This window comes from Pagrus pagrus, assembly GCF_965226575.1.
Source record: "Pagrus pagrus genome assembly, chromosome: 18".
NCBI lineage: Eukaryota > Metazoa > Chordata > Actinopteri > Spariformes > Sparidae > Pagrus > Pagrus pagrus.
Genome location: NC_140202.1, coordinates 11,295,166 through 11,310,022, shown reverse-complemented (window position 1 = coordinate 11,310,022; position 14,857 = coordinate 11,295,166). Strand labels below are relative to the sequence as shown.

The 14,857-nt window shown below is 38.8% G+C and overlaps 1 protein-coding gene across 1 annotated transcript in view; it reads right to left on the bottom strand.

Moving 5' to 3' along the window:
- The window catches only part of LOC311274230 (AT-rich interactive domain-containing protein 1B-like), a 216,168-nt gene extending 201,543 nt beyond the window's left edge, over positions 1 to 14,625 (bottom strand). Inside the window, exons 1-2 of the mRNA XM_084381733.1 lie at positions 14,390 to 14,625; positions 11,425 to 11,501 (exon numbers count right to left, since the gene is read on the bottom strand). The gene's annotated coding sequence lies outside the window, so the exon portion shown is untranslated. The remainder of the gene's footprint in view (positions 1 to 11,424; positions 11,502 to 14,389) is intronic.
- Positions 14,626 to 14,857: the final 232 nt, after the last annotated feature.

The following is a 14,857-nucleotide window of genomic DNA, read 5'->3' as shown; positions in this document are numbered from 1 at the left end:
ACTGGCTTTTCGCTCCCCAACCAATCTCCACTCAAGTGTTTCTAATCTCTGCAAAGTCTGTTGAGAGACACTGCTGGGAGATGCACTCTTTAACTGTGACTCGAAACAAGATTATCTGGCTGATACACTGCGAGGTGCATTCATTTGTTTAGAGATGGAGTTCGAGCCTTTGATTTACGACAAGGTTATACCGCCATATCACAACATAACCTATAGGACGGAGCTCAGAGGGGATTATTGAGGGCTGCTGGCAGTGAGCTCCACTGACAGAGTTATTCAGTAGCAGGTCATAATTACACACAGGACTCTGTCAATGGTCATAAAACTATTTATGGTGTACAAGATAAAGTTGTCACGTACTGGAGCCCCTTATTGATTCACGAAAAGTGTAGATCAGTATGCAAACATCCAAGTATTTCATCTATGCATTTGCATTAAGGATTTATGTGATCTCAGAACATGTCTGGGTAACGCTTTATATTAAGGTCCATGTAATAAGAGTTAGTTAATAGGTAATAAGGCCTTTATAAGTCCTTTGAAGATGCTTATTAATAATAAGATTGTATTGTAAGTGTTAATAATAAAGTTTATTGTTAGATCATATGATATTTATTACCAGTTTTAAGAAACTTTAATTAAAGTTTTTATTAATCTAAATAAGGCATTGTGCTCCCTTCACATCTGCCAGCTGCATAAATCATAGTTAACTTTTAATAAATGCTGCTATAAATGTGTATTAAACCATGTTTTAATCCTCATAAAGCAACAACTAAAGCTTGATAAAAGGTTTAACAGTTTATAATGATATTAAAGAGAAGAACACAATTCTCACAATTTGAGGGTCAGAGCAGTGAATGTTCTACATTTTTTCTCCAATGTAATTTACTTAATTTCACTGGAACAATCCATTCAATATCAACAGTACTTTTCAGGAAGTCCTGGGTACTTGTATATAAAAACACAGACATATCAAACATTGAAAACACATCAAAGATGACATGTTTGAGTCATATTGTCAATATCTAAATTACTTAATCAACTAATGAATTTTCAAAATGGTTGTCATTTCATTTACTGTCAATCATGTAATCAGCTAATCATTTCAGTCAGTTTTTGTGGAGCAGGCTCTGGAACAAGAATTTCCTTCTGGGATTAATAAAGTTCTATCTTATCTTATCTTATCTTATCTTATCTTTGTTAACACCGGCACTATCTATCTATGTTTTGAACAGCACGGCTCATACTGTATCACTAATGACCAAAAGTCATAAAATCCACATCAGAACACGATAATTAAAGGTTTCTCAGGTGATTCCGGTTGCACAGAAAATAATTGTATGCCTCCATTTATTCCGTCACCACCACATGGGCCTAACGGTAGTTCACATGTGTTAACCCTGGGCTTTGATGCTGCCACAAGACATCATCACCAATACAATCGTTCACCATCACTTCTAAACAGTATAACTGTGATTACTTCCAGGTAATCGCAAAGTTAATCCACTTGGCTCACGGAGGGAGTGGTATTAAATGCAAACTGAGAAAACAACAAAAAATGAACACAGCAGGACAGCAGGACAACAAATTGCCGAACTAAACCCTCATCGAAAAGACCAATATTCAAAAACTTCACGTTCCAATCCAGTCGAGCATTCAGTTGTTGAGCAATACCATGAATCCAGTCTTTATATTTTCACTTCACTGGCTAACAATAAGCTATACAATAAAATGAACCTCTCTTTGAAATTGCAATTACTTTCTGAGGAAATTAATCATATAAAGGAACAACGTGATAAGAACTGCTAACAGGTTATTACAGAGTGCCGTGTTCATCATGGCTAAAAACTTACCTCATACCATCAGGAGAGAACAAAGTGCATTCTGGAGCCAGATTTCACATTAAGGCAATTTAAAATATTCCAGACTGCCTAATTTAGGGGTCGGACTTCTGTGTAACTTAATTTGACAAGATTAATTATACAATTAAATCCAAACTTCTCTCAATTATGTGGAGAAATGCTGCCTGCCTGCTCGGGCTGACCCTTCACCTCTGCTGAGGCGAGGTACCTGATAAGCATAATTTCAACGGGAGCAAGAGAAATTGCTGCCTATTTTGTTGCCGTGCTCGACTCAGCACATTATAGTTCTTAATTGCCGGCAGACTTTGCAACTGTGCCCTTGACATGGAAAGGTGAAATGTTATGCCATTCACTCACACATTACTGAACGTGCATGATTGACAGGACAATCCACTGAAATAAAAGACTTAATTGTGCGTCAATTGATTTTGTAATTACAATTGGCAGGCATGCCACTTCAGTTTTATTGATTTATCATCTGTGACGAGCGAGTACCTAATGACATAATGTGGTGTTAGCGTCGTATGCTGTTTGGAGGCTGACCTACTGTATCTCAGTAGGCCTACAGTTTGGGTAATGTTCATGTCTCCTCTCAGTCCTTGAGAGCCCTTTCATAGAATATTGTGCCCTTTACAGCTGCATTAAGAGGCCGCTTACATCCAAAAAGCAGGACCCCTACTAACCCCCAATCGCGCTCTTTTCATATTTATGTCGAGGCTATGAGCTGAACCAGCAGGACTGAGTTACAAAGAGCAGGTGGGCTCATCCTCCCTGACAAGCAGCCATTATCAACACAGTTCTTGCAGTGAGAGAGGAAAAACCACCAGGGATGGGTGTAAAACCTATTTCAAAGACCTTCAAAATCCCAGTTTCTCCCCTCACTCTCTCTCTCAATCCCTCGCTGTCATCATTTTATTCGCCCTCTCTCTGCTCCCTTCAGAGGAGAGGAGGGGGAAAAAAGGTGGGGGGAATGGTCTACTTGACCTTAATCTGCCCAGTAGTGAGTTTCAGAGAGATGACATGCAACCTCGGAGGTAAAGGGCAATTGTTTCTTTTTTCCTCTTCTGAGAGCCAATTTACAGCCCCTGGGGACTTTTTTCTGAAGCTGCAAACTATTTCAGGTTCTGCCACAATGTTTTTGATTCACTCAGCTGGAAGGGGCTGAAAGAGCAAGCACCTTCACTCTCCTTATTCTCAATCTAGCCCCCCAGCCCATTAAAATCCATTAACACCTCTTGGTGCATTTGCATTTCCTGGACTACTGTATGTTCAACCTGTATTGGAAAATGTTTGTTGCTTGTTGCAATGGCTATTAGAACAGGTCAGCAATAACATTAATCTCATGGAAGCCCAACAACTTGAATTGAACATTAAGGAAATAAATCCCACTGATGATATTCTGTGTGCATACCCTGAGGTAATGAATGAGAAGTGCCAACAGCTGCAATTGGCTTAAGGACTAGATGTAGCCTGTAGACTCTGCAAAAACAAGAAACCCACACCAGTGTGGGTTGCCCAAATTGATTTCATGAGCAAGGCCTTAAAGGTGCTGTATGTAAGAATTAGCAACCTGTCGAATTAATACTAAAAAAACAGATGGGGGCAGCATATCACCGGACTTACTGCTAATTGGTGGTAACTGTAGCTGCTGTTAGCTAGTTAGCTCAGTTAGCCGTGCAGCTAGCAGTCTGAAATTAGAGCTTGGAGCAACAGGGGAGTGTTGGTGCTTGCAACGCTAACACAGGAGCTTTGGACGGGCCGTGGGTTAGGAGGTCAGCATGCCAACATCAGGAGATATCTCCTCAACATAATACATCAACTTCATAATCCCATAACTGTTATTTCTTTACATTCTGTTGATAAGTATAGCTATTTTTTTATGTTTTCAACAAAAAATCTTACAGAATGCACCTTTAAACAGATGAGATAAGGACATTCAACTCAGAAATCTCCTTCCAGTCACATTACTGTAGCTGCATGTCCATTAGCCGAGTGTAATCTCCAAAGATATGCTTGCAGGGTTCTCCACCTTTGTTTCATCACAATCATTTTCTACTTCAAATTCAAGTGGCTTGACTGATTAGTCACTTTTATAGTTTCACCTTCAAACAGAAAAAAAGCCTATCAAAAACATGACCCATGATTGCTGGATTGTTAGCTGCTCCAATCAGAACCACCTCATTAGCTCAAACAAGACTGACTTGAAGACATTTTGCTTAAATGACAGACATTTCTCAAAGTAAAAATGATCTACTGCAGTGTTGTAAAAAAGTACCCAAGCCATATTTGAGTAAAAGTGTATAACATATTGTGTTAAAATATTACTTTGGTAGAAGTAAAAGTCACCCGTACAAATAGTACTTGAGTAAAGTCTTTAAGTATCTGATATGACATGTTCTTAAAGTGACTACGAGGAACTTTTAAGTGTTTATGAACAAGTCTTGTGATTCCTCTGATGTTATAAATGGCCTGTAACAGCAATCGAGACCATGAGCGAAAAGACTGCTATTTCAATATAGTTATTAATAATGCCCGTGCTCGGGTCCGATCACATGTATCACATATAAAATCACATATAAATACATTACCTCATCACGATCCATCCTGCTATCTCTCTGTTACTCACTTCCAAAACAAACGCACACGCAGCAAAGATCTTTACAACAGCAGGTGCTGGTGTCGTATCACTTTTGTCAAAAGGGGCAGCCAGAATCAACAAAAACTGAAAATTCCTCGTAGTTACTTTAGGTATTAGGAGTAATTTTCTGGCAATACATGTACTGAAGGATCAAAAGTACAAGCAAAAGTAAATCAAAACATCGATTTACATGTAGGTATAAAGTGTATACCTACTGTTGAGTTGTTGTTATCTGTGTTATCGACACTGACATTATCCACCTGGCCAATTATAGGATCTGATATTCATCATTTTTCTGATTATCAGGATCAATGATTTTTTATCTGATTACAGATTAAATGAATTAGTTTAAAAATGTACTCCTTTGCCTCTGATGCAGTGTGCAATCTGCAAAGTAACTAGTAACTACAGTTAGCAAATACATGCAGTAGAGTAAAAAGCACAACATTCGCCGCCAAATGTAGTGGAATGGAAGTATAAAGTATCATAAAATGGAAATACTCAAGTAAAGTACAAGTACCTCAAAGTTGTACTTGAGTATATGCACGTAGTTAAGTTCAATCACTGATCTGCTGCATCAAACTGTGTCAGCTAGTCAATATTATGCACAGAGGATACCGCCTGCATTTCTCCAGCAATAAACAAAGCATTTGTTTGGACTAGAATATTTAAATCAGTGTGTCAACAGACAAAACTGCAGCTCAGATTTCCTAATAAAGTCACAAAGCTCTGACCGATTTGCCGAGCGCTCATATAGAATAGTCAAGAGCTGATGCATATTTAACAATGTATAAAGGCAGAGAAATTAACCATGAGACAAGTCTCGCCGAGCCGATGTGAGCCATGAATTAATAATTCGGAGTGAAGTTATTAAGTTATTTGTTAACAGTAAATATTCTGTATGTGTCCCTGAGAGCATGACTTTTTAATAATTTGGAATTTTTAAACTTTAATGTTTTGCTCCATTCTGGAAATGATGGTGCTTAGCTGTAATTGATTCTTCCGGCGTGGAGTAATTATGATGGCTGTGTCGACGCGGAGCCTGATCCGCTTGGCCTTGGGTGATAGGGGAGAGAGAGAACAGAGAGATTTAAAGACAAGGCGGGAGGCATTGTGGAGACGCAGGTCTGGCTATGTCTCTTGACGGATCACCTGACTGAACTGGAGGCAGAACACAAGACACTGGTGGGAATCGCCTCCAACCCTGAGCCATCCATCTTCCAGTCCTCATTTTTTAGGCCTGTTCACTCAAACACCTCGTGTCCACCTGTCTTGTTTATTTAGATGGTCTGGGACCGATAAACACCCTCCACATTTCTCTCCATCCCTGTTGTTCATATCACACTCTTTGCCACTCTTGCCATCCTTGCCCCTCAAAGTGTCTTATTGGTGGCAGGTCACTATGCCAACGGCAGCAGACAGAGTCAATCTCAGCAGGGTAGTATTTAATCTATCAGGGCTCAGTGTTAATTACTCACACATCCACAGGGCTCTGAAGTGAGGCCGGCCTGATTCAACCTGGCACTGGTCTTTGCCGGGAATGATCCCACAACCATGTGTGCGGTCGTTGTCCATTATCCTAAACATCCTAAACACCAGCCCCATGATGCACACTAATACAGCCCGTACAACACAGGTAAAGGTGCGTGGTCATCGGCGGCTGATGGGGTTTCCCAAAGGTCACCGACACACGGCGCTTCACGGGGACCGCCGGAAGAGAAATGCCAATTGTCTTGTGGGTTAAGTCCCTACAGCACAGAAAAACACACAGTCACACACACACACACACACGCAGACACACACACACACACATAGGGTCCTGTCTAGAGTGGCATAGCAGGCCCTGGTCACAGCTGCTCTCCCCCGCCTCGGGAGGAATTGCTTCCATTTGGCCTGTCACTTTGGCCAGGGCCACTGTGGCTTTTCTCATTTGTCAGAGAGCGGGGGCGATCCTCTGGCTCTCATGGCTAATCTGCAGCCGCAGGCAAGAGGAGACACACACACACACACACACACACATTCACACACGCTATTTCCTCTCATCTGACTGATATAGGCTTTGGTTCACAAGGGTCTTTTTACTCTTTCCGTTCAGCGGGGGGAAAACAAGAGCAACAAGTAAGAGACAGACAGAGAGAGATGTCAGCGGTATCAAGGTCAAGCATACAACCTCTCATGGAGATATGGATGATGATGAGATTATACATTACATTCTCACAACTTCTGCAAAAGGCTTTTTTGCGACTGACTTGAAGAGCTACAAACAACACACAAAGGTAATTGGACATGGTTTTAGTAATTATCCTCTGATGGAGGCAAAAAACATTGCTTTAACTGTAGTGCCGAGCAGTCTGAGTTCCTCATTCTCTTACATGCATGAGCGCTCAGTTAGCACTTGATTAGGGCGAGAAATGATTCAGTGAGTCTCAGAGAGGGATATCAAGGTCCAAATGAACATGAAATTGCCTGTATTCATAAATAGACATACAGAACTCCTTGAGATCAACTTTGTCCCGTTAGATTTTTATTACAGTATATTGTGGAATAATTATACCATAACAGCCAAGCAATACTGGCTAGTAACATTTTACAGCACTGAGGGAGCGGAGCAGTCCAATTAAAGAGCTGTCATACAAGGCTTTGAGGGAAACATGGCCAACGTGCTGTGCCAAAACCAATCCTATCATTAGAGGCTGCCATCGCTTTGAGGTACAAATGCTTTCAAGTCTTTCTTTCAGCGAGCTTCCGCTGCAGTCAACAGGTGATGGCTTTACTTGATTACCAGTCTGCCTTAAATCCACTAGTATCAATATGCAGCTACCTGTGAGATCCATATTGGAATGAAAATGTATTCCTACGATCAAAGGCAGTCCAAAATTGGTTTGTCTCTCAGGATAAAAACAAGCAAGTGATGCTTTTAATATCGAGAGACAAACAGAACAACTCCACAGGCACTGAATGGGACACGACATGGGTTACATTGCAGCTACAGCTTTGGAAAATCAGCTATTACAATAAGCTTATGACCAGACAGTTTCATTTGGTCGGAGCACGTCTGATTTTTTTTTTCATCTGATAACATTTCAAACCAGAGCTAAGTTTTTAGTATTTGTGAGAGAATATCGCCCGTGTTCACAAATAATGCTCGAAGCCTCTGAGATAACAGGAAAAAACTAAATTAACTAATGACCTAATTCTGTTGCTGTAAGGCCAGACACATACAAAATATATTCCATTTATTATTTTAAGAGAAAGGGAGATAATTTCAGTACATTGAACATTATTCCAATTCAATTAATTTGAAAGGGCGGCACATGCACACGCAACAGCATACATATCTAAAATACATATGAAGCTGTCTAATAGAATTACAGGCAATTATTTGAGGATTATTCAACAGATTCACTATTAGCATATACACATAAATGTGCTGTATACATATTAAATAGAAAACTGAAACTGTGTCATTGAAGAAAAAAAGATAATTATTTGGTTATTATCTAACAGACTTACTGCAGGTGACTATTAAACAGGTGTGTATCTGGTCTTAAACAGGCATTTAAACATACATACATCATGTTTTAACATCATGTTGCAAACAGTCATTTGCTGTGTTGATTTCTAGACTTTATCTTCATTCTCATGCAATACAATTGCAGGTAACATATCTTTTATGGGTGTTGAATCTAAAGACTAATAGGACTACAGATATGAGTACCTGACATTATGCCCACTCCCAATGTCCCCCCGTAAAGCCTTAACCCCTGAACCCGCAAAGTCTTAACTGATGCCACCTAGTAAGTGTTTGAGTGAGAGGGGTTGAAAGGGGCTGAAATGGTATAACAGAAATGGGATAGCACTTTGCGACATTTCACTTCACCTTGTGGGTTTACATTTAAAAACAAAAAACAGGAGCACATATATAGAAAATATAAACATATTTGATTCATACTGTTCCGAAAAAATTCCTTTTTTGTTGATAATTACTAATTTCAGTAGAAAATCTACCCAGTCATTGAGAGCATTTATGTTTGTGAATAAAAAACGCTATTATAATACAAATATAATTAAATTAATCAGACATTTAAGAGCTCCATCATCTGTATTATCTGTGTCTTTCGTTTTTTTTGTTTTTTTTTTATGTTTTCAGACTTCTACTGGTAACCCATGGCAACCCTTTGTTTAACGTTACAACGCTACAAACTGTGGGTAATTCCCTCAGGCAAAGTCTGCGGACTCAGGGAAAGTGGCCAGAGCACTCACGCACTTGACGGATTTCACGGTTGGACAACGCTAAACCCTCGCAGACTCACCAGGAACACGCCTCAAAGTCTGAGTCTGAGTGTGGACATTGGGATTGGGCCTCAGTGAACCTGTGGATCCTCCAGGCATCTCTTCGGAGATCTTTAGAAAGTTCTGTTCAACAGGCTTTTGGAGAGATAAAAGTAAGGAAGCAGCTTTTCACTCTACACCGTGATAAGATTGCATTCTCCACGTGGATGCTGCTTAAAAAGAATATATACATAGGTGATCATGTAAAGAGTTTGTAACTATCCAGTTGAGTTTGCCACTCACATTGATTAAAGTCTCATCTTTAATTTACAAATCATTGCAAAACATATTAGAGAAAACATCATTTGAGTGATGGTCATAACTTTTTAAGCATTTCTGACAACCTTAATGTATTCCCAAGTTTAATTATTTCTTAATATTGACATTTCTAATTAAGCAGCGTAATTGGAAAGCCTGTGTGCAGTGGCAATCATTTAAGCGGCCACTGAAAAATTAATATAAAAATTATTAATGAATACTACCGCTTTTAATTGCTGTGTACCCGTATTCATAATTGCTGCAGCATCCTCCTTGAAATGACATGATGACAAATACAAGTGTCATGTCAGCGCTTTCCTTCTTCATCTCGCACCTCAATCAAAGCTAATCCATTTCACCTCAGCTATGAACACTGAAACAAATTAAAGTCCCATTTCATTTTCCACCTTCATTAATGCATCTTGTTTCCAAGGTTACAATCATTTAGTAACCGTGGAACAAACAAACTCAAAAGGAGGGTGCGCTTTGATATTTTGAGAGAGGAAGACGTGGATGGAGCTTACTTCGAAAACAAATCAGCCCAGAGTTTTAATCCTCCAGCTCCAAAGTGTTCCGCACATGTTTATCACAAAACAAAGCCTTTTTCATCTGAACAAACATTTTAATATTAGACTTTAGAGGCTTATGCCCACAGAATAATGTTCATAATTCAAACTTTGCCTCGCCAGTGTTATACTAGGATGTACATCCTGTATTTAATTGTCTCTATCCAAATGCCAACAGGGGACAGCATGAGCAGTAACTGCACAATGTCATTATGTTCGTAGTGTTTCCTCCTGTGGTGTGATGTGACAACGCCAGACACAATGACCCAATTTGCCTGAGTGGCTATAGGGGGGTGCCAATGGTAGGTTGCATCATAAATACTGTACAAAGATCCTCTTAGAGGCAATAATACAATTTCTTGTATGCAGCCATCTTAAATGTCATATTTTGAGAGTGTTTACACACCACATTTTCTCCTTCGCTCACATTTAAAAAACAGAGCCTAAAGAAATGCAGGGCTGGAGGTGGTGGGGGCAATGATGAGTTCTCAGACTAGCCTCTTTCGCATGCAAATCATATCTGAATTTCTCATTAGCATAAATGCATGAGCAACTTTAAATGCTTTTAATTTTCAATCTCGCCAAGCAGAGGAGTAATTTGTCACTGTCAGGATGGGAGACTAAAAGGGGGGGACCAGAGGGAGCCAAGGACTCCACGCTAAACTGGAATCACAGAAAATTTCTGATTTACTAATTGACTGATGTGCAGTTCAGTCGAGTTGCCTTGAAGGTGTAAATAATTCTGTGTATATTCAAATGGCAAAAATGAGAGAGTGCGGGGTGGATGCGGAAAAGCACATTACATGATGCTTTTCCCCAGGCCATACTTTTTTCTGGTGATTCTAATTTCCAGCCTTTTACATTTTCACTCTGTCTCTTTAAAGGGGTGCAAGTTTGCTGTTTTAGCACATAATCACAGATAATCAAGTGGAAATTAAAACAAAATGTCACATTTTTTTTCCATCTCTTTGCCATTACACGAAAAGAGGCCGCTCAAAGCTATTCAGCGGCGGAGCACAAAAACATTCCCAACAGCTTATCACATAAGCGGTTTTAAGTCATTTCAAATTTTATCTTCATTCTTTCAAGATGTAAGATCAATTGACACTGCACTCTGAAGTCTAAACCACTAATGCCTCATTCTTTGAACAAAGCAGTTCACATTCAGACAGACCTTGTTAGCTAAATTTAGCTGTAGGTGAAAACAGGGGGGGAAGATTTAACAAGCTCCCCATTTAAATGACTAAAACCAATTATGCAAACATAATTAGTATTCTGTAAGAAAACTAAAGGCGACTGCAGCATGGGGCTAGCTGCTTACCTCCAAATAGGGCCCCGTCAGACAAGATCTTGGTTTATATATTAGTCTGTACAATTGTGCTAATAAAATGCACTCCTTGCCTTGCTGGCCATAATGAAAATCACTGCTCAATTCTTACATTTCCAACCTCGCCACCTCCAAAGGGTCTGCAAAGAATGGGTCACCTTTAATGTTTCAAGTTGAACACCAGATCAGCTTCACACCTCCTGTGGGCATTTGAAAGCCAGAGACAATGTAAAAAGAGATGTGAAACACTTAAACGTCGAGTCATAATGAGCAATTAAAGAGTCCCTGGCCTAAATTAGGAGTTCCAAGGTGAAACTTTTATGCAGCAGGTAAGGTTATTATTTTATTATTTAAGAGATGACAACTAATTCAACCCAAGTCACAGAAAGTGAATTCAAAGTACGGTCCCTCCCCATCCAACATGTATGAGATCATCCCCATTACCTTTTACTCTGTGTGCTGCGGGTTCATGCAATGAGTGCATTCAGCTCTTTACCTAACCAGCTGTGAAAAGGTGAAGACTGGAAAAAAAAAGCAAAGAAAATTGTTAAAGACAGCTTCAGACCAACTTCTCACCTCACTTTGACTCTAGCTAACCTTACACCACCATTTTGAAAGCAATAAAAAGCCAAATAAGTGCATATTTTCCTTCCTAAGTTTCAGATTAATGTCACATTTAGGCTAGCTTTAAAGGTGCACTATGTGGTTTAGGGGAAGAATATTTAACCAGAAGAGAAAGATTTTCATTGGCTGATTTTTTTATGCCAAAACAAACTGAATCAACAAACTCTCTTTTTTTCATGACTGAATAAACTGAATAAACAAACTGGTCTGAAAGGACAACACAAGGTGGCGGACCCTGCCACCTTTCTAGCTTCAAGCTGCGTTCTGGTGATTTTCCTCTGAGAGCAGCTTGTTTATTCAGTTGTGGAAAAAAATAAATATTTCTGAGTTTGCATTATTACCTCATCAATATTGCAAACATTAAAATTTTGAGTTTGAATTTCTTCTCCAAATCTACATAGTGCCCCTTTATCCTTTTGTCAGGCTTTGACCAGACAGCCCTCTAGTTAGCTGGCCTTAGCTAACTTAACCTAGTATTTGCTATGTGTGCCAAATGAATGGCTGGCTAAGGTGTCAGGAATACCGCTAGACTGCACTGACAGTGAGCTTCTGTAGCCTACTAACATTTACCAAGCTAATGCTAATTACACTAGCTGCTGAGCTTTCCAATGAGGCAGGTCAGCTGTGAAATTAGCTTGTTTCAACATTCACAAAAACTGTTTACCTGGCATTAAGGTATGCGTTTGTGATGGGATGAACTGAGGCTGTCAATCATCTCGGCTACATGGCAACAGGCTGAGAAGACCCACAATTGGGTTTTATGTAGAGTGCATTGTTGTGACAATTCATTATGGGCAATTAGTAGGTGTTGTTTTCTTTCTTTTTAATCTAGATCTGTTGAATTTGAAGTAATAACAATATTAAGTGTTCACTGCTAAATTAAAATCATTAATTATAATGCAATATTTCATTCTAATTTAAACCTAATTTAGCGCTTCTAAAGTGACTCCTTGACTGATCATCATAAAAAGGGGTGTATTCATAATGAAAAAAATCATCTTTAAATGATGGTTCATCAAAAAAAAAGCTTTTTTATATGCTACAACAATAAACTTTGAATTTTTCACCCCCAAAAAATATTCTATGTAAATCCTAAATTGAATCAATAACACTTTGAGAGGTGATACTAGAAAACCTAATCATAGCGGTTGTTTGTAAAATAATAGTTATGATTGTCTGGTAAACTAGCTCAGCAGAATTGAACCTTACAGTTTTACAAGGTTATTTTGAGTGTTACATGTTCTGTGAAATAACAGGACCATACATTATCTTTTGACCCATAAGAACCACAACCCAATCTTGCCACAGCTCATCCTGAATATGGGCCAGATATGACGTATGGCAGTATACACTCCAGTATGATCAAGTGTATTTACAGTGTTCCAGTAGGAGCCTGGATGGAGAAGGGTGCAGCTGTGACTTGTCCATTTTTTTTACATCATGCTCATACTGCCCTCCAGTGTTGTAAAGGCGAACATAGCAAGAACTACAGAAGGGGGGGCGTAATAAAAGCAACAATTGATCAATGTAAGCCAGTTCAGTCTAACAACTCTGAAAGAATCAGTCACTTTGTAAAGCAGATGTGCAATCTGTGGCGGAGTTTGGTGATGTTGCATTAGATTATTAACTAAATGAATAATTCAGTCAGAAACAGAATCAGCTCTATTGGCCAAATGCTCAGTATATAGCTTTTCATTGCTCTCATTGTACTGTCACAGAAAAAGACATACAAAAAACCCTGTACTAATGTAAACATAAACATTGTGCACATACAAGTATATGAAAATATATATTACAAATAAAAAACTTTCTGTAAATTGTAAATAAGAATACAGTAGTGTAGAGAGTCAAAGCAAAAATAATGAATGATTAATGTTAACATGTTATTTAATACATGAATTAGGTGGATGTGAGCAGGTGGATGTGATTATAAGCATGCATGCAGTGCCGGCCCTGACCAATTTGGTGCCCTAGGCAAGATTTTAGCTGGCGCCCCATGGCATCGCAGTCAATTTCACAATCAATTTGCATACACTCACACAGAAACTGCATGTATGTATTCAATATTTTAAAAGTGCATCTGAAGAGAGAAGATAAGTATATGTGACCACTGGACCACTGCAATGCTATACATATGATTAATGTAGATTAATAATGAAAAAAACGATGAGATTCATTCAACTTTATTGTCATTGCAACTTAATTCAGTCTAACCAGAGTGCAATAACACTCTGCAGTAAAGTGCAGTGAAATTTATATATATATATATATATATATATATATATAGATAGATAGATAGATAGATAGATAGATACACACACACACACACACACACACACACACATATATATATATATATATATATATATATATATATATATATATATACATATATATATACATACATATATAGCCTATGAATGATATGGGAAAGCTTTAACACTGATGTAAACTTTAATAACATAAACTGCGACACAATAAACCAAAGGCTTACAACTGCCCTATTACTTATAAAGGGGATGGAAAACTAATAGCATTTAACTGACATACAAGCAGGAAAACACAGCCGACAGGTTAAAATAACACCAGAACAGGCCTGACGTTAACTTTCCAAATGTCCCTGATAAATTTAAGGTCGAGTAACATTAACTTACGTCGACTCAGCTATGTCCTGATTATTAAACAATGCTACTATGTAAGCTAGCAAGCTAACACTCCAACAACGTTAACTACGATGCATTAAACTATTAATTTCATTCACTTCCTCACATTGACGTTACTGTACCTCTTTCTTTTTCACGTTTTTCTTCCTCTCTTCTTTCCTTCTTTTCTTTTCCTTTCCTGGGCGCCGGATGGTTTCAGTCTTTTGGACATTGTGGTTCCGCTACAGTACTGATAAATGTCTGTCTTGGTCTTTGGGTCACTGTCCGGTCAGATTCAGGCGGCTCGCCTCTCGACCCCGCCCCCTCCCTCACAGAGGGCAGGTACAGTGCAACGAGCCAGGAACCCAGAAAAAAGGCCTCTGCATTATTTAATAGGCTTTGCTATAGAGTTATGTTGCTGTGGGCTTATAAAATATTTCGAAATAATAGTAGTAATAGCACTGGTAAGAAATAGTATTTTTTCTTATTTATTTTTCTGCATGCATGTCAATATAGAGTGTATACAGCATGCTTTTATTTATATTTAACATTTGACATATTTTTAAGTTGATAGGTACAGTACATGTTAAAAAACAGTATCTGTTTAAACT